Raw genomic sequence first — 22023 nt, 5'->3', positions numbered from 1 at the left:
TGCATAAATGTGAATTGTATCATCATTTAATCACCTACTCATCAAATGGCAGCACACATCAAAAAATGAAAATCACAATGCACAGCCTAAACTCCACTCATTTCCTTTTCTATATAATGAACAGGTGGAAGGTTTGTCTTGCAGTTAAGACAGTGGCTTGGGACTCAAAAGATAAGAGTTTCATTCCTGGCTTTCCCATGAACACATTGTGTCTGTCTGTGCCTCAGTTCTTTGTTGGTTAAAAATATACTTCCTTACCTCTCACGGCTGTTGCAAGGATAAATATCATATTGCTGGTGAGATGCTCTAATATGCTGGCAACGGGAACCAGATGAGTCGCTGTTCATATGAATACACATATGAAACAGTGTATGACTGTATATTTCAATATTAATTCATATGTGCTTTTGTTTAGTCATGTATTGCATTGTTCACCTGATTCTTGGAAAGTCATAAAAATTGTTATAGATAAGGCAAAAATTCAGACTAAATTATTAACTTTTACTGTTTTCTCTCCTTTGTATGGTATGTTAAAACTATAATTTCAATATTATAGCTGTCATTAAACATTTTAAATACCAAAAAGGGAGATTTAAGCTTTGCACTGCAGCAAGATTTTCAGCTCTTGTGTGTATGCATTGAGAGTGAAAGTATTGTTGAACTGAAAGGGAATGTCAAAGAGCAGGCAATAGTGTTTAGTGTAATGGGCTAATATTTGGAGACCTATTGTACTGAGTATGTATGTAGCTTTCATTTAGGATGTCTTTCATTTTAGTGTTTGTGGTGTTGTGACAAAATTCATTTGAACAAACTTACTTCCCAGGTAATTAATTATTGTGAATGGGAATTAGATCATAGCTGAACAGGTGATTAAAAATCTAGTTATAATGTCCTTATCCATCAAAAGTCTCAAGATAGCTATATACTTACACCATCTCAGCTCCTCACAAGATCGAGCCTGAACTCTACCAAAAAGTTAACTAAACACAGAAGAAAGGAAATGTGAGAACAACCATTGTACATTATATCTACCGTATTCCCCTGATAGAAAGATACATCTATGATGCAAAAAATATTTCTGAACTTCCCTGGAGTGATATTTGGCTTGGATTGTACAATGTTCCCATGGGCATACATATTGTTTCTCTTCTGTATTTTATTTATACCCTTATTTTCAACTATAATATGGGAAATAATGAACTGAGAACCCAAATTTGTCACCAAGGATCTGTATATTTACTGGCCCCATCCCAAGCACCTAGCACATATTCCCCCTTGTCCCTTATTTAAGAGCTGGATTTATATTAGCAATGGTGTGATTGAACATGTGCTGTAATTCATATGCCTATTTTGGTCCTTTCTTGTCTTTTTTATTACATTGTTTTGTTTAACTCAGGAGAAAACAATGACAACCAAGAGCTTCCAGCACCAAATTATCTTCTATCATATACGTATATACAGTTCAGTCATGAACTTGTCCTACTCCTTCTTTTAGGGTTTGGGTTATTTTTTTCCTCCTTACACAATATCAATATATTCTGATGCAAATATATGTGGTATTGCGTCTAACTGTAATGTGACTCTTTTCTTATTTTTATTCCCTTGATGTGCTGTGGCTTGTGGAATAGACACCACAAATGGTCTTGATGCAAACAGCTCTGGTGCACACCAGAGTGACAGTAATATCAATAGGACAATTTATCTAAAGGTGGATTTCTGTTATGTGTTGACAAAAGCAGCAGTCACAAGAACACCACAAGTTCCCTGGCATGCCCGGGCATACTATGAATTAGATTAAAGGTTTCAGGAAATGTTCTTACCTATGCCCTCAAGACACAGTAATGATTTCTGAAAGACTAACACATAGACTCATTGGAAGAAGCACTCAGACTTTAAAGTCAGAAAAGACTATGAGGATTATCTATTCTGACCTCCTGAACATTGAGGCCACAGAACCTCACCTGCATTCATGAAATAGACACCTGATCAATCAAAAAAACCCAACTCTCTGACATTCTAATTACAATCCTAAAATGCTTCTGTCCTTTCATGAAATTCTAGAAGCAGCAATCCAGGGTATTATACAACTTCATCAGACGAGTCTCTTACACGAATCCTCAACATGAGGATGAGTTATTCTTCCACTGACAAAAGAATGGGAAAATACAGTGGTAATACATACCAGATGGAAAGAAGGAAGATACAACAGCAGTCAACTGCTAAATGGATAGTTCAGAACTGCAGCTGAATGACTATGCCAAATGTACATATATATCGATCAGAAATATACACTGGGAAATATAAATGAAACATTCCAATACTTATTTCAATATTGGTTTTGATAACATTATAGATGAAAAATTTCAACTAAGAATGTCACCAAAAATATGAAACGCAAAAGTCAAATGAAGAAAATGTTCCATTTATGAAAAATGTCATTTTTTAAACAATTAAGTTGAGCAGTTGTAGCCCAGAACCAAAGGGAAGAGGATAGATAAGCCCAGACTAACAGCTGTCCTTCCTTATGAGGAGAAAGTGACCCATCCAGTAGGAAACTGAGACTGCTCCAGAACTGGAAGATGAATGCACAGTAAAACTGAGCAGAGGCTGTAACTAGCAATTTTGAAATGCATGGTTTTACTTGGGTTTGAGATTGTGCTATTCCTGTGGAAGAATTAAAGGATGAGAGTTTCAAACAATCGTATGTGGAACAATGTGAACAATGCAAAAATGAAGATGAAAAAGATCAACTCAAATCTGATTATCTCTATTATGTGCTAGAGTAAAAATTATTATATTTTTTTACATATATTAGAATGATAATCCCAAAATAATATGGAGACAGAATAGCTATTTCTATAATTAGGTAATGTTAAAGCAGTCAAATGTTAGGAACAGTATTCTATGGTTAGAATATTTCAGTAGTAGGAAAACTCAGTCCAGAATAATGTCAATACTCTCATGGCCAGGTATTTGTACAGCTTCAGTGTATGTCAAGGCACTTAGGATTTCATTGGCAGTGGTGGATGTGACATTTTAAAATGTCCAAATGTATATTACTGAACTCTTAGAAAAAATGTCATAGCTTTGGGAGGGAGGAGGGGGTTGCTGGTCTATGCCTCTGCTATTAGCCAGGGAATCTGCAAGCAATGTGGATGTGGTAGGCTGTGGGCTCCCAGAGAGGGTGGGGACTCAGGTGGATGGGACAGGGGCAACCAACCCTCTGCCCCACCCGGAGTGTGCTGTGCCCCTCAGCCCCACTCTGCAGAGCTGCACAAAGCATGTAGTACAGGGCTCTGGCAGCCACCACTGAATCACCAGGCCCTGGGGTAACTGCCCCCAATGTACCCTCTCCCCATTGGAAGACATGCTACTTGCTGTCCAAAGACCATCCCTCTGCATATGCAGCAGCTCATAAAGTGGCTGAGGATTAGATGATTTTTTTATGAGGGTAAGTACTGAAAGAAATTAAAACGAGAATCCACAAGAATGGTGTGGGGGGGGGGGTGCTTTAGAAATTGTTAGAGAGAAGTGGGAACTGGGACTGGATCAAGAACAGACCCTACAGTGATGGGGTCTGACCAGGGAAGGAGTAAGACATTCTGTTAGGCTTGCACACTGTCTGCTGGAAGACCAGATAGGGAATTTCTGCACCACTGCTGGAAGCCTGCCTCCCAGCATGGCTAGACAGACATTTGCTAGGTCCATTTGAGTTGCTGCACTGAAATAGTAACATGAACATTTTTGAGTGAGCATCGACTCCAGTCAATTGTCCAACCATTTCCCCAGTTGGCGAGGGTGAGGGGGCAAAGGCCTGCTCACAACTCAGGGTCCCAACCCAGGGACCTTCCACGCTTCAGTCACTTCCTGTGTTTCTTTGCCTCTACTATTGTTGCATTTCCCTGGGACACTTTCCCAGGGCCAAAACACCTCCTCAATCTCAGCAACCCATCCAGAGTTCTCTCTCTTCTCCCCAGGCTCCTGCCTCGATTTCTCTGTCCCAGATGCTACAGACATAGTCTGTACCCTACTCGAGACACAGTCCTCCTGCTCAAGCTTCAGTTAGCTACAGACCCTGCTGTGCCTTGATGCTTTTTTTATATGAGCTTGTTAGGCTTTAACAGGCAGCTCCTCAGAGCCCCTCTCCTATTGGCTTCTTTTCATACAGCCTCCCTAGGGCTCTGTTAACTCCTTACAGGCCAGTGTTGGGCAGACACCCCATCACATTCCTGCAAGGAGTAATCCAGGAGCTGGGAAACATAAGTCTCAACAATCAATCCGAAGAAAAAATGTTTAGATAATAAAATAAAAGTCTTCATTTATTTTGAGGAAAAGACCCTGTGAAACACATAAAAGACAAGATCACCAAATGACTAGAGGATTACCTACCACCAAGGCAGAAGACAAATATTTAATAAAAGACAGATAATATACTAAATTAATCTATAATAATCCATAATCTATAAATTGATCATTCATTAATAGTTTTCAGTCTATACAAACCTACTTGGGAAATAAATATTTGATAATGGTTTCTTCATTCTAGCAAAGGTATAACAAGATTCAATGGTGAGAATTTGAAGCTGAAGAATTTACACTGGAAATAGGGCATGTGTTTTTAACAGTGAGGCTAATTAAGTATTGGAACAATTTATTTTGAAATAACAAGGCAAGTGTCCACACTACCAGCCCTGTTATTTTGAAATAATGGACTTGTTATTTTAAAATAATAACATCAGCTTGTGAAGAGGAATAAACTTATTTTGAAATCGTTATTTCAGGAGTTATTATTTTGAAGTAACTTATAGTGTAGTGTAGTATAGTGTAGACATAGCCTAAGACAGAAGATATTCCAGGGAAGTGTACAACTGCATATAGCCTTACAGTGATGAGATTCCTGCCAGTTCTTTAAATTTGCTAGTTAAATAAAAAAAAAACTTCAACTTAAAGCTTTAAATAATTATTCTTAGATTCTGAATGCTTTGGGAGACAAAATTGATGTAACTTTTTTCTCAACACTGGGTATAGGTTAAGCACAGATTCTATTCCACAAGCATGGATGGACAGTATGAAAAGTAAAATGTCTGAATGACTATCTGGATTTCACATCACCAATCATCTAGATAATACTCCTGTCCAGATGTTATCATCATCAGTATGGAATGAAGTACAGCTGGTCAAAATTTTTCACATGAAAAAGTCTTATCAACCAACTGGTCTTTTCTTAAAATTTATTTTATATTGAAATTTTCTATTTTTATTCAACATTTTTTATAAAAAATATTTTTTTCAAAACAATTATCAAACTTTGTCAGTCTCCTCAGAAATGTTTTTCTTACTGTATATATTTTCAGTAAATAAAAAAAATTAAAAATTATGTTTGTAAATCTGTAAATAAAAAAATAAAATTGTAACTTTTTTATGAAAAATGTTTCCATTTGAAACCCCGTGAAACAGAAACAACACTAAAATATCCATATTTTTCTCGAAATCCATTCTCCAGATTCGGACTAGCTCCAGAATGAAGACAAGCAAATAAAACTGAACAAACAGGTTCCCCCTTGATGCGAGACCTCTAAAAAGCCCAGAGACTACTATCTCTCTAGGGACACACTTGACTTTTCACAACACTAAAAGCAGTACACATCCTATATTCAAATAGGTTGAATACAGGCAAAATAATATATATAGCTCCAAGCTGTAACATATACAGAGACTGAACACAATTGTAGTCTTTGCACTTTCCTAGATTTAAGTACTGCATCACTAGCCACACCAAAAGAGTGAGAAAATGATGATGGAAGATGAGCTCAAACCCAACTGCATCAGCTGGCAGTGCTGGACAACCACAGGGGTAAGCACACATGCTGCCTTGTGAAGAGCAATAGCAGCAGCCACTCCCCCCCTCCCCCCCCCCCCCACATACATTAAAGACTTTAAAGGAGCACTGCAAGCCCTGGGAAGAATAAATTATAGATACAGTAGACTTCCGATAATCCGGAATCTATTGGACTTAGGTGGTGCCGGATTATCAGATATGCCGGACTATCAGGAGGTACTATAAGCAAGTTATATATATACTGTATACATTATATACTGTATATAAAGTGTTTTAACCCTTTTTATTGTACATACTGTATACAGTATACTGTAATGTTTTCGGTTTTTTAAGCCTTTTTTACCCTTTTTGCTCAGTTCAGCTGCTGCTGCTGTTACCTTGTGACTCTTTTTTTGCCGAAGCTCACTCAGTAGGCTCTTGCCATTTTGATGCCGGACTATCAGGAGTGCCGGACTATTGGAGTTTTACTGTAATGTGTTCTGAAGTTGTCTCTATTGAATCATAAAAGATTAGAGTTGGAAGAGATCTCGGGAGATCATCTAGTCCAATCCCCTACTTAAAGCAGGACCAACCCCAACTAAATCATTGCAGGAAGGGTTTTGTCAAGCCTGGCCTTAAAAACCTGCAAGAATGGAAGTTCCATCACCTCCCTAGGCAACCCATTCTAGTGCTTTGTCACCCTCCTAGTGAAATAATTCTTTTACTATTATCCAGTCTGGGTCTCCCCCACTGCAACTTGAGACCATTGTTCCTTGTTCTGTCATCTGCCACCACTGAGAATAGCCTGGCTCCAGCTTCTTTGGAATTCCCCTTCAGGGAGTTGACGGCTGCTATCATGGTGGAGAAATTATAGTAACCCAAGACAAACAATATCCTCTCCCTATCTCTTCTACATCCTTAGAGAATTCAATAAAGAATAATAAAATTTCGATGGTTTTTTTAACCATTCTGTATCATTCTGTAGAAGAGATATGTCTGCTAAATTCTACCAGTTAGCCTACAAATTATGTGGAGAGGAAACTTATATCTATTACGTTTTACTCCTAAGGAAGCCTAAGAAATGTCTATAATTTTTATAGAATTCCCATTGGTTTTATCCCTCTGAACTTCTGACTTTTTCCATTAGAAAATAATCAAAAATAAATCAATGTACTGTTCAGTAAATTCTCATGGGGAAAAAATACCTCTATTGCCATCTTCCCATACCTTCCTAAACAATAGTTAAAATTTATCTGAGGAAGTGTACATTTCCCCTACACTGAGAAATATTGTTTGTCTTTTGCCCTGCAGAAAGGTTTAGCTTAATCCACTATCACATGGCCCAACTGCTTAAACACCAGAAGGGAAACAAACTCTGTCATCCTTTAAAATGGAATTTTGATCCTCATTGACATTATCAGATCTTAAAACACATCGAATCATTAAGCACCACAAATAAGCAACACAGAACTTAGTCTATATATAACTAAAGAACAACATAAAACCTGATTAAATGGAAAAAATGTATTTCAGCATTTTCTGAAAATCCACATGATTGGACAGTTCGCACATTGTGATGGCATATTTTCCTGCTGGGACAGCACAAACCTCTTCCAGCAGGGAATCACCTAAGGTTTGCAGCATTAAGTACTACCAACCATTCTCACATATACTGCTTGTTGTTCTACCATACTATAATGTTACAAATCTGACATTCAACTGGACAAATAACATTCTTTTTATTCCCCATTATTTTTATTCCCCATTATTCCATAAGGGATCAGATAAGGGACTCCTGTTGACAGTCTCCTGACCTGAACTTTAGTGAACAGCAGACAGGGTGTTTTTGCCTTTGATCTAATCTTTGGAACACATAACATGTGGACTGCTATAAGGTTTCAGTATGAAAGTTTTCTATGATTATTTGCTAAGAAACATGCAGAATTACCTGAATGTTGGCCAGATTGTTCAGAAATCAGTAATTCTTTTCTCTGCCCCCAAGAGGGAGCCTATTTTCAAAAAGCCATATGGGCACATTCAATAAATTACGCTAGAGGAGAACATCCAAAGTATAAACACGCACAGAATTTGATCACCTAAAGTACAGGAATTTTGAAAGGGGACGAGAGTGCAACACTGCTTTAGTGCTGCTACTTCTGTGGGGTTAGACTCCTTACTCTCCCTGGTCCCAACAGCCTCCCAAACAGCCATAGCATCTCTCAGCTCCGCTTCATATCCTTCTCCTGAGAACGTGGCTGATACGTGACTTGGTCAGTCTCAGCTCTTTTGCATAGGTTGGACACAAGGCATTTCAACACAATGAGGCTATAATAACTGTAAACACTGCAGCAAGTAAACAGCTGAAGGGGGTGAAAATCAGATGGGTTTACTGCTTCCTGAGAGACATAAATAGAGAAAGGGCTGTTTGACCGTTTTACACTACACACTTGTTACTAGCCCCACAGTATTATATTTATTTACTCTCATGTGGGATTGGGTTGGTGTCATCCAGAGCAGCATGTACCAGACAGCAGATAGAGAGAAGAGTGAACAGAGCTCAAAATCACAGAGAACACAGAGAGATGTATTCAGTTTGTTCAGCTACTGCTCCCCTCTAACCAATAACATAAATAATATAAAATATTACCTTGCCAACTGCAATCCCACACACCTTTGTTATACCCCCGCCCATAAGTCTATGAACCCATAAGCCTGTTATCATGGTTGTGGCAGGAGACTGTGGTTTGGAGGGAGCTGCCCACAGAAGCCTGCAGGTTCTGGAGCTTGGCACTCACTAGGTCAGCTCTGGATTGTCAGGGATGCAAACCTAAGCCTGAGGGAGAAGAAAGACCTTAAGGCAGGGGTGGAGAACCTATACCCCAGGGGCCAGATCCAATCTTCTGGACAATCAATCCAGCCCGTCCGTGAGGGGTCCAGCTGCCATGCAGTGCTGCAAGGGGGTTCGGTGGCTGCACAGTGCCCACCCCACCCCAGCCTCACCTCATCCACACACAGGTAAGGATGTGTGCACAGATGAAATGGGCGGAGGGGGTAGCCATGCCTGGTGGCCAGGCAGCAACACAGAAAACACCAGAGCACACACTTCTCTGCTTGAACACTCACTGCCCTGGCGCCAGCGGGGAAAGCAACTGAGCCTCTTCCCTGCCTGGTGTGGCTGCAGCAGGGAGTCACACAGGGCAGCTGCTTCCTGCAGTGCCCAGCCCCAGCCAAATGCTGCCAGCAACTCCTCTTGAAATCAGATAAAGAAGCGTGAGGGAGTGGGCGGGAAGAGAAGGCCCTGAGCTCCTTCCCTGCATGAGATGCCCAAGGGTGGCTACCAGGAGGCAAGCTCTAGAACCCCAGCCAGGAAAGCAAATTCAGCTCTCATACTAACATTCTCAATAAAAAAGAACATCACATCAAGGGGAGGTGCACACATGCACACTTGCACGCTTCTCGGTTCGAGGCTTTTTTTCTTCTCTCTTTTATGTGGCCCCTAGGGTTGCCAGGTGTCCGATATTCACCTGGACTGTCTGGTACTTTCGCCTCCTGTCTGGTAAAAAAATTCAGAGAATACCGGATACCTGAGATGCAACCCAACAAACACCTGGCAACCCTACAAACACTCAGAGCCCAGCCTCCCCCCTGAACCCTCCCTGGCCTCCCAAAACCCCCAGTCCCCTGAACCCAGCCCCCGTGCTTACCTGGTTCCCCAACACTGCTGGCACAAAATGGCTGCCGGCCAATGCTTCCCCTGGGTCTTAGTGCTGAACAATGCCCCTGTTTCTATCCCTGCACTCACTCTTACAGGGGACATGCTGTTTTAATGCTGGTTTTTTGTTTTTTTGTTTTTGCTGAATAAGTCCTCGGAGTCCTTTTTGTTTGTTTGTTTGTTTTTGTTTTTGTTTGCTCAACAACTTTGGTCTCCCCCCCCCCTTTTTTTTTCCTCTTCAACAGAATTTTTTCCCAGTGTTTTTTTTTGGGGGGGGGGGAGTGTTTGGTATTTTTGTTTCAACCATCTGGCAACCCTAGTGGCCCCTGACTGATTTTTCTGTGCGTTAGTGGCCCCCATCCCAAAAAAGTTTCCCCCACCCCTGCCTTAAGGATATATGTGGGTACAAACCCCGTAGCAGTAAGCCTCTAAGTCTGGGCCAAAGACTCATACTCACAGCGCTCATGCTAAATAGAGCTGTGTAGATGGTGTAGCACAAACTGGCACTCAGCCTCTGAGGCCTATGAGAGGGGTTTCAGAGCCTGAACCACAATATCCACCCAGTTATTTTTAGTGTGGCAGCAGGAGCCAGAGGCTGTCAGTCCAAGGTCTGGAACTTGTTGTGGCTGTCTGTGATGGAGAAACCTAATTCACTTTGCCAGCTGAGCCACAAAGTGCAGCCCCAAGTAGCCATCACTCAGGCCTGAGAGCTCACCATAGTCTCAGGCACACCACAGCCATAAGAGTCTGGCATTAAAAATCAGGTGCTTGTCTCTTGGACCCCCAAATGAGGCAGCACCCATCATATGTTTGGCCTCTGGGCCCTCAAGTTAGAGATCAAAGGACCCTCCATTTCTCCTGCTCTTGTGCTCAACTAGCTTTATATGGGGGCATAGCACTTTAAATCCACATGAAGAGCTGCAGACAGAATAGCGCAAAATTAACAGAACCCTCGGCACTCCCTCCCCTCCGTGCTCCAATTCCCTACCCCAGCTCAGTGCCCCTTCCTGCCCTCTGACCCCTATGCCCCAGCCATAAGCACCCTTCTATACCCTGCACTCCTCCTTTCTGTCTCACCCCAGAGCCCACACCCCAGCCAGAACCCGCAACCCCTCGTGCATCCCAGTCCCAAATTTTGTGAGCATTCATGGCCTTCCATACAATTTCCATACCGAGACACAGCCCTCAGACCAAAACGTTTGCCCACCCATTTGGCACAGCATATCAGAAAGATGCTGCCCCACCTCAAGCCCTTCCACAGAGCTGCCTCTCAGAACAGAGCTGGGGGAGGAGAGGAGAGAGGAAAGCTGGGAGCAGCATGGAAGCTGGACGAACCTCCGGCATTCTGCTCATTTCCCTGCATTCTGCTGCCCCTTCCAGTAGGGAAGGGAGAACCCCTCCCTCCCAACCCCAATCCCTATGTGTCCATGGAGGTGTGTCAAGCATCTCCTCCGGAGCCATACAGCCGCATCCCTGCTGGAGGGAAGGGCTGGGAGCGGTACAGCAGAGGGAGCCGCTGCCAGTGTTCTACTCCTCTTCCCATGTGCTGCTGCCCCTCCCAATGGAAAAAGGAGCCAAACCCGCAGTCCTCTCCCCTGGACAGAGTGGGAGGAAACACAGCTCTGTAGAAGCACGGGGGGCAGGGTTGGCGTTCTGCTCCTTCCCTGCTGGCAGGGGTAGGAGGGAAAGGAGCAGAACGTTAGCATCTTCTCCGGCTGTTGTACTGCTCCCAGCCCCCCTCAACCAGGTAATATGGGATGAGAGGAGAAAAAGTATGGGGGGGGGGCCTGGGCTAAGGATAGGGTGAAGTCATGAGGAGGGTCACATGAGGAGGTCACATGGGCCTCCCTCAGCTGGTAACCTCCGTATCAGGAAGAAATTAAATTTACTTTCACCACTGAATGTATCTACCTTAGCTAGGTAAATCAGCTACTGTGGTATTAATTCTAGTGCTCGCTCCCTTACATTGTGTTATCCATGGCTCAGGCTTTCATATTAACATATGCTAATTGGGTATGTCTACACTACCACCCTAGTTCGAACTAGCGGGGTAATGTATGCATACCGTACTTGCAAATGAAGCCCGGGATTTGAATTTCCCGGGCTTCATTTGCATAAGCCGGCCGGCGCCATTTTTAAAAGCCGGCTTGTTCGAACCCCGTGCCGCGCGGCTACACGCGGCACGGGCTAGATAGTTCGAACTAGCAAGCCATTCCGAACTATCTGTACGCCTCGTGGAATGAGGTGTACAGATAGTTCGGAATGGCTTGCTAGTTCGAACTATCTAGCCCGTGCCGCGTGTGTAGTTGCGCGGCACGGGGTTCGAACAAGCCGGCATTTAAAAATGGCACCGGCTGGCTTATGCAAATGAAGCCCGGGAAATTCAAATCCCGGGCTTCATTTGCAAGTACGGTATGCCTACATTACCCCGCTAGTTCGAACTAGCGGGGTAGTGTAGACATACCCATTATTACTACATTCCCATGAGTGTTGACAAATGGCACTTGGATACAACTGATTCCAGTGGTGTGTTCCCAATGGTCCTTTATCCTTCTCCCTAAGCAGCCACCTCTCCCTCGTCCCTTTCAAAACAAGAAGGCAGAGCACTACTGCTTTCCCTTTTAGTGCTTTTAGGAACCCATTCCCTTCCTTCTGCCACCTCTGAATCTTGCTTGACTATTCCAGTGTTGCAGTGAGGTACTCCAGACCATAGAATCATAGAACCCTAGGGTAAAAAGGGACCTCACGTGTCATCTAAATGAATATATACATCCTCAGAGGGGCTTTAAATTAGCCCACTTCTAACCGAGTGAAGATTTCCACCTCTTCTATCTCCACCAATCACCTCTTCTATGTGTCAACTTCCCCGTACTTCTGCTTTCTGCTATTGGGTCATACTAGAAGGCCCTTGTTGGTTTCCGTATGAAGGATGGCACAGCAGGAGGCGGTGACTCACAATAAGAGTGTAAGTCAGAAAAGACAGACTAATTCCTAGAGCTAATAGGGACTGCTGCAAGATTCCTAACCTGGCTCAGCCCATCCCTCCAACTTCACATCCTCCATCATCCTTGGCACAGCTCTAGCTAGCAGTTGCCCCAATGCACAAAAAATTAGTCCTTCTTCTGACATTGTCCTGGGAGTTACCCAGTTTACTAAGAGCCAGTGACTCAGTGAAATATAACAAGAGGAAAAAGTTACTTGAAATGATCATTTAATAAGCATTTTGATACATAAACATAAGGAAGTAACAACAGCAAAAACAAAACAAAAAAACCCCCAGAAATATGGCATAATTGTTGCATGTTTGGAAATCACTGAGGGCACAGCAACAAAGCTGAAATAAACTATGCAACTTGAGCTATGTCAATTTCATAACTTAATTCGAAATAGCTTATTTCGACTTTTGGCGCTGTCTACCCAGCAGGAAGCCTGAGAAAAAGCACTCTTCCTCAGACTTCCCTTACTCCTCATAAAATGAGGGTTACAAGAGTCAGAGTAAGAAGTCTTCTAGCTCAACATTATTTTGACATTATGTTGAAATAACTGCTTGTAGTGTAGATGCGGACTATGTTATTTCGGAATAACTGACATTATTTCGAAATAACACTGCTGTATAGACATATCCTGAGACCTCAGTGAATATACCTTTATGCTTTTTCACAATACATTTTTTCTCTTTCCTCAGTACCAGACATATTTCAGTTCTTGCACTATTTCCAATAATCTTTTGTAAAGTACTATGAAAATGTATTAATAAAATGTATGCCAGTTACGAGCATGCATACGCACATGCAAATTTCTACTGCATGAATGAAATCCTTGCTCAATTGATGTCAACTCTGATTTTAGTAGCTCTAGGATTTCATCTTATATGTACGCGCAGTTGCACACTCATTCACATTATGGCTGAGATTTGCAAAGCCACATAGAGGATTTGGAGACCTAATTCTCATTGAACTGGCCATCTAAACCCCTTAGAATTCTGGAAATCTCATCCTGTACATATATGTGGGGGGCAGGTGGTGAGGTCCACTGCATTAACATAACATGATATACAACAGCAATTTGGGGCAGACTGTCAAAATCAGATGCAAGTAATTGCATTCATAAATTTACACAAGCCTTATTTATTAGTGTGTACTCCCAAGATTCATGCACAATTTGTGTTTGTGTGTCTTTGTGCGCCAGGCAGATACCAAACTGTGCACACTTCAACTTGACAATCTATCCTTTAGTTTGTACCAGTTGTACTTTAAAAAAAATAACAACATTCAGTTATGTCACCTTATCAAGTATATGGTGTTTGTTTTATCCCTCGAGACCCTCAGAAAAAATAAGCAATGAAAAACCTTCAGATAAATTATTTGTATCAAAGTCTAGTTAGTCTCATTTGCCACTGTCCTTTGTGGAACTGCAGTTTCAGTGAAAGCTGCAGGTCTTGGTCTTGGGTTATAACAGATGGCCTCAGCGATGTGACAGTAATAGCATCTGACATGTGTTGTTTCAATGATCTCTTTAACTCTCGGAGAAGTATGCAAGCGTTACATACCATGTGTTGCTTCAGATTGTTATTTTTGGCATGCTTCTGCTGGCATATGTTACGGTAAACCATTCCCAATATATTACATTTTCATCATAAATTAAAAAAAAACCATTAGAGTCCATAGGCCTATCATTTATCTCTGTTCCCAACATAACTTCTTTTTAATAAGGGCTAGCTGTACCAAAATGAAATCCAAACTGTGTTTTAAGGGATTTGCTGTGTTGTAGAAAGTGGCAAGAAAAGAGGAATCCTGGGGATGGTACAGAGACAAGCCGAATGAAATATTTATGGACCTGCTCTCAGAGTATTTTGCAGCAACACATAATCACAGTTCCCTACGATATGCATTAAATAGTGACAGTCCACATGGTGCATTATGAATAGCACCTTGTGATTAGGTAGAGACTAGCCGTGACATGCAGAATCAGAAGGGAACTACTTTTTTTAAGAGCTGTGGTGATAATTGCAGACATAATTAATAGCTCCCCTTCAAATCTGGGATAGATTTTTAATGATTATTTTTAAGGAATCTGTGATTTTACTTATTGCCAGATTTAATAAAATGGGATTTCAGGTGGTGCAGTCCTTTCAACTACAAGTAACTAAATCTAGTTAAAGCAGAAACATCAATGATTTTCACTGAGTGCAAGTCATAGAAATGTCTTAGCATCATAAACTACTGTTGATTGCTTCTTTCACAGGCAAGCTGTAGCTAAATAGAGGACAGAAGATGGCAAGGAAACCAATCTAGATTTTTCTCCTCCTCAATTTGTAGTTAGGCCTCACTCTAAAAATATATATTCTCTTTTAAATGCTTATCTGTCTCCTCGCAATTATTTTGATGGTTGATCCGTAGCTAGAATTTGCTGTTTATTCTGTAATGTAACTACAATCTGCAAAGGTACTCCACCAAAATTCCTTCAGATCCTTACCTTGTATTTTCACTGATATCCCCTTTCCTCAGCACTATCTCAAATAGCAATGTAGAAGCTACCACTGAAATATCCCTTCAGAATTATATACACTCTGGTCAAATTCCCTCTTAACTACTTCTTTTCCACTATAGATTATATTGCATTACTCTTTAGTGGTCTTTAAAATGAGCTTGGGGTGGGGGGGAACCCTACAGAACAGAGAAGCGTAGAGTAAATCACATTTTTGGCCAGCTTTGTTAAAAGCAGAACAAAACCAACATTCTCACCCACCCCCATTTTGAAACATTGCCTTGAATTTTCTACTATCTTACACAATATGAAGTGAAGGTGACTAGAATCAGAGGCTAACTACTCCTGGGTTTGTTGAATTAGTAGATGAGGGAAACTGAAAGCTGAATGATTCGCACCAGAAACTCTGTGGATAAGGACATTAAAAGAGCAATACCTACACATTTAAAAGACAACTTTACTTCATCCTGGACAGAGAGATCATGTGAGAGCCTCATAGCAATTATTAACCAGAAAGGAGAATCCCATTAAGCCAATATGGAGAAGAGCAGCTGAATACAGCATCTGGAAGACCCAATGGAAAAAGATTAGGGAAGAAGGAGAGAAAGAAGAGCAAATGAGGTCATCTGCAAATCACCTATTTGAGAAAGGAGCAGCTGTGAAGGAGACAGAGCAATAAGTGGCTGAAGATAGCAGCAAATGAAGCAAAGAGCAGGATTCCAGTCTTGTAAAACTCATTAATAAGTGAACTGGGAACAGAGAATAACATTTTAGCTCCCAAATAAATTCATTTTAGACAGTTAAAGTAGATAATGAATGTTGATATTTATCCTCAAAGGGGTTTAGATGCTTCTGAACATATTTATTCTCCAAAGTTTTCAGGAAAATAGAGAAGAGTAAAGTAAAAATTGGGGGGAAATAACCTGGATGAGCAATTGCTGTGAGGAGAGTTATGATGAAAAAGAGTGACATTGATGAGGATAGATACAGCTACAGTAGAGGGTCCATCTATGTATAGGTTTACAAACTTTGCTCAGCATTATCATTGCATATAAAACTCTACCAGAAGTCTATGTAGAAGTGACCAACATTATCATAGTGAAGTACATTACTATGTGAACTAATAAAGAGTTGCAATACCCTAGATAAAATACTTTATTTCCTTTCGCAAAGTAATGGGCCTATTCCATAGAAATATTGCTTTTAATGTGTTTTATTTCATACAGATATGAGAGGAATACATTGGATATCCACTGCAGACAAACAAAGCTAACATTCTTAGAAAGGGATTAGCAACTACTGCATCTCCTCTGACTTGATATGACCCACACACCTAGGTTATGTCTATACTGCCCCCGTTTTGTACAAAAAATATGCAAATGAGGTGAAGCGTGGAATATCTCTGTACCTCATTTGCATAATTAACGAGGTTCCATTTTTGCGTAAAAGCCCCCTCTTGCACAAGAGCCGTTCTTCCATATTTTTTTCAGGAAGAATGGCTCTAGCGCAAGAGGGGGTTTTTTTGAGCAAAAAGTAGCTGTGTAGACGGCTCCTTTTTGCGCAAAAGCTTCTTGTGCAAAAACAGAGCCTCATAATTATGCAAATGAGGCATGACAGTATTCCATGCTTTGCCTCATTTGCATTTTATTTGCACAAAATGAGGGCACTGTAGTCATAGCCCTAGTGTTCACGGACCAATGCAGTGGCACCTAGACCACTTATAGCAATAAATAAGATCAAGAGACTTCTACAGCCTGGGCTGAGAGGCAGCTGGCTATTAGCTCAAATGGTAGAGGCTCTACACTAAGCTCCAGAGGTCCCCAATTCAAATCCACCTGGTGGCAATTACATTGACATGAATTGCTGTACCACTAACTTCTCTTTCAGCCACTCTGCAAATCACTAGGACTAAAACTCCTGAATTTCCAGTCCATTTAACCAAATGACTTGGTCTTTATTAATATCTACATCTACCCTCATCCCTGTAGGCCTTCACAACTGTGCGGTACTTTCTCTGCTCCTTGACTGTACATACTACACTGCAGTTACCATTTTCTTTGTGTTAGAGTTTTCCTGGAAATACCCCTTGTCACACATAACTCACTTTCATTCTCTCTTGTAAATTTCAAATCCCCCACAGGAATGTTTCTAACCACTATGCCTTATTCACTCACAAGGAAATGCAAAAAGCAAAATAATGCCAGGTGTTTCTACACTCTGTACCCCCTTAATTTTTCAAGGATCCCAAAAAAGCAGAACATCAGACTTACTGAGTGAAGAAGGGCAATTTCCATATTTATTTATGGTCTGTAAAATGGGATGTAAATTTAGAATCATACACCTCTTCACTCAACAGCAGTTTTCACATTCTTCCCACTGATGCCACTTACACAAAAATGAAGGGTAGAACATGTTCTTTATCTAGAAACTAAACACTTCAGATTTATTTGTTCAAGACATTATTGCTCCAATCAACTTCTCTCAGTGAGAACATTCTCATCTTTAGGCCCACAACTGGTTCTGTCCCCCACTATTCCTCCTTCCCCATCCTTTCTTTGTTTCTCCCTCTTCCCTTTCTTTGTGCATCTCCTCTGTTCTTTTCTCAGCATTTTCTTTTTTGCAGCAACTCCCTGTTCCCATATCCCCTGGCTTTACTTCTATCCCTTCCCCATTCTTTCTGTTACATTATCAGTATTGAAATCAATAATGGTAGCACTGAAGTATTATCAGTAGACTTTAGAGTTGACACTCCAGTGAGAATAGTGAAGTTGAAAAATTTTCACATTTTTCTGGGTGGTTGTTTCAGGCTGACTGCAGGCTCAGGCAGACACCACTACATCATAGTTCCATAGTTTCTTCACAAGCATGAAAGCTGTAATTTTTTAAAAATATAGACACAAATTCTGCACAATCTGAATCACTCACATAGGCCTTGTAAATCCAGCAGGTGGAATCTGGTTCAAAAGCTAGGTACATGCCTGCCCCTCTTTCTCCACCCTGTTATAAAACAAGCATCTGAAATTTCTCTCAAGAAATACAGAAGTTACCGAAATATAGCTCAGATTCCTTTCCATCCTCTGCATGGTGTTGCATTAAAGGACTGTTCTACTCTGAACACCAACTCTGCACACACACACAAAAAGTCACAACGAGGATCCACATTTATTGTTTCTCTGTGACTTTCAGATCAACCCTGTTCAGTTTACAAGTGAAAAGATGTTGTTTCCTTTACCCAGCTGACTCTCCTACATGCTCAACCTGGAATCTAAAGCTCCAGAAAGGCTTTTTGTGATGGTTGTGGTTTGATTTGATTTGCCTTTCCTGTCCTCAGCTCAGGAATTACGAGCAATAAGAATCTGAAAGGTATACAACAGCTCTAGTCATCTACCTGTCTTAGATATGTCTGTGGTGTTCAGACAGAGAACAACTCTCCATAGCTGTGGGGTTCTACAGGAGCAAAGAGAGATATAGCATTATTTTAGTCATTAGAACAAGCAAATATGACCCAGGGGACATTTTTTCAGTAAAAAAAAGTTGCCATTTTATATACAGGCAGTCCCCGGGTTACGTACAAGATAGGGACTGTAGGTTTGTTCTTAAGTTGAATCTGTATGTAAGTCGGAACTGGCGTCAGCCGCTGCTGAAACTGATCAGTTTCAACTGCGGCTGAATCTGGACGCCAGTTCTGACTTACATACAGATTCAACTTAAGAAACCCAGGCGTCCCCAAGTCAGCTGCTGCTGAAACTGATCAGCGGCTAATTCCAGGAAGCCTGGGGCAGAGCAACTCTGCCTCGGGCTTCCTGTAGTCAGCCGCTGGTCAGTTTCAGCAGCGACTGACTTGGGGACGCCTGGGGCAGAGCAGCTGGGATGATGCTGGGTTGCTCCAGTAGCGCGGCTCCTCGGCGCTACTGGAGCAACCCAGCAGCACCCCAGCTGCTCTGCCCCAGGCGTCCTGATTCAGCCGCTGCTGAAACTGACCAGCAGCGGCTGAATCAGGACACCTAGGGGAAAACCAGCAGCTGGGGTGCTGCCGGGTTGGTCCGGAGCGGCGCTGCGGGACCAACCCGGCAGCCCCCAGCTGCTCTACCCCAGGGGTAGGCAAGAAAAGCCTGGTCTGCTGGGGGGGGCACTAGCTGCACCCCCCCCCCAGCAGACCAGGGAGACGGGGGTGGCGGGACCGCCCAAGTCCTCCACGGCTTTGCTCCGTCTCCCTGGTCTGCTGACCTGGGAGACGCGGAGCAAAGCCGCAGAGCACACGGGCAGTGGGACAGTCCAGGCATGCCACGGCTGTCCCACTGCTGGCGTGCTCCGAGGCTTTTCTTCCTATCTCCCTGGTCTGCTGGTCAGACCAGGGAGACGGATAGCAAAGCCGCGGAGCACGCCCGCAGCGGGACAGCCCAAGCGCGCCTGGGCTGTCCCACTGCGGCCAAGGCTTTGCTCCCCGTCTCCCTGCAGACCAGGGAGACGGGGAGCAGCTTTTCTCGCCCTGGAGGACGGGGGCGGCGGACCGCGGCACATCTGGGCGTCCCGCCGCTCCCGTCCTCCGGGGCGAGAAAAGCCCCGTTCGTAACTGCGGATCCGACATAAGTTGGATCCGCGTAACTCGGGGACTGCCTGTAGTTATTTTTTTCAGAATGGAGCTGCACTTTACTCCTGCATCTATAATGATGGAAATATTGTGATACCAGCACTGACTGCTGCTGCCATAGGGTTACCAAACATGCTCACTGAGCCATCTGGTTATACTAGCATGATGGGTCCTGCTGCACTCACATATGTATAGCTCCCCATTCTGTTCATCAGAGCAATAAGACGCCATTGCCTCCCTCATCTCTCTTTCCAGGCTGTACTCAGCTAACATTTACAGTACAGTACTAATAGAATGGCCCCTGTTTGAAAAGTTTCCTTTCACCATTTTACTGATAGGGTGAGATATTACTGATTCTAGTACAGGTATCAGACATAGTGCAAGGCAGCTTCACCTGTATTCCCGCTCTACGACCCTCGAAGGACGCCCCTCTAGGCTCCGGGTTTCCCAGCCTCCTTGAGAGGACACCTTCATCTGTCTCCCTTCTGATCAGGGAATTTCCAGGCTGAACAGTTCCCTGCCTGCACTGTGTTACTCCCCAAAAGACAGACTGACAAAGCAGGCCTGCTTCACTTCTCTTCTCTTCTCCCAACAATCATATAATTGCCACAATTAAATTTCCACACAGCCCGTTCTAAATATGCCCTTTTATTCTTAAGATAAAAAGTGGTACAGAAGAAACATATTAAAAACAATAAAAACCTACGTGCATGCAAATGCGCTTACCAGAGCTCACCCTGTAACTCTAAGGAAGGCTGTGGTTGGTGGTCAGTCCTTCAAACACTACACAAGTAGTCACAAGTTCATCACAGATTCTGTTCAAAGCACCCCAGGTGTGATGGGGACACAGTAAGCCAAAGATCCTCCAATCTTTCCCTCAGGACTGAGCCTCCACTCGAGCCAAGGGCCTGTCCATTTGCTGGAGCAGGAAAATGACCTTGAGTCAGGTTGAACTCAGAACATTAAACCAAAAATCCTGTTGGTCCCTGGAGAATCCAGATTCCAGTGTGAGCAAATGACACTCTCTCTCCAAATAGCGATTGCTCTCTGGATCTAATACAATTGGATTTGCCTAACCATCTCCTTTTGTTCTTAGTTCCTAGCCGTGTGTCTGTGCACAAAAAATTCTTTCCCCGCCCATCTCCTCTGGAAAGCCACACAGAAGCACTTGCATGGCAGATGGCTGCTCTGGTGAGTTGGGCCAACTGAGACGGCATGGTGAGGGAGCTGTTGTGGCACGGGGCCAGGACCTGCCATGGTCATGTGACAGGAGGAGGCCTGCTCCAGTGGCTGGGTCTGCCACGTGGCGGGGACGGAGGGCATGTTCTGGCAGCTGGGGCTGGGAACAGGACCTGCTGCATGACTGGGTGGGGGGAAGGGTCTGCTCTGGCACCTGGGAACGGGACATGCCATATGGCTAGGGAGAAGGAGGTAGGATCTGCTCCGGCATATGGGAATGTGTGTGTGTTAATAAATTGGATGTCACAGTGGCACACATCCAAACCAGGGCTCATGACCTCAATATTGGTGCACAAGCTGAAACTCACTCTGCTCATGGTTGGAAAATCTTAGAGCAAACACCTGCTGACTCTCCTGCTAGAGGCTGGAGGCCTTTTCACACCTCACCCTGGAGAACAGCTGGGCAAAGAGATTGCAGACATGCCACCAGCCACAATGAAGTGCTCACAAAAGGGTGAGCCCATTCACACAAGGACTTAGGCTTGACCTATGATTATCTAAAGCATTGGGGACCTGCCTATCTGACTTCTCTGTCCCCAGACTATCATACCACCATAGCTGCACTTGGGGTGTGGGCTCAGGCTGGAGCAGTGCCTGGGATGGGGTATGTCTACACGATGTTTCGCAGTACAGGTAGACAGACATGCATTTGCTTTGTTCCAGTCAGGGCACTAAAAATAGCAGCATGGCCATGGCAGCACGGGTGAGAACTCAGTCTAGCAGCGGCGGATATAGGGCAGCATTAGCGGGGCGGCTGCCCCAGGCCGTGTGCTTCAATAGGCCCCGCGCTAGCGTCAGGGGCGGACTGGCCCGGCGGGATACCAGGAATTTCCCGGTGGGCCGTCCACCGAAGGGCCGGCTGGTGGCTGCTGGAGGAGGAGGGGGATTGTGATGGGGCACCGCAGCCTCACACTTTAAATTCCCCGGTGCCAGCCAGTATGGGCCATGTGGGGTTGCGGGAGCTCATGCACGGCATGCTGAAATGCCGTGCAACAGCTGAGAGGGGAGCTGCCCGAGTGTGGCGTGATGTCATGGCCTGGGACTTTAAAACCGTGCAGCCCAGCGTTGCACCGCTCGGTTCAGCACGTGATCTAGAGTCTGGGCCGGGGTTGCAGCCACCCTGCAAACTAGAAGGCAGAAGGTGGATGGCAGAGGAAGGGACTTGTGCTGAGGGGA

The sequence above is a fragment of the Pelodiscus sinensis genome, chromosome 1, assembly GCF_049634645.1.
Source record: "Pelodiscus sinensis isolate JC-2024 chromosome 1, ASM4963464v1, whole genome shotgun sequence".
Lineage (NCBI taxonomy): Eukaryota > Metazoa > Chordata > Testudines > Trionychidae > Pelodiscus > Pelodiscus sinensis.
Note: the sequence above shows the minus strand (reverse complement) of the source record.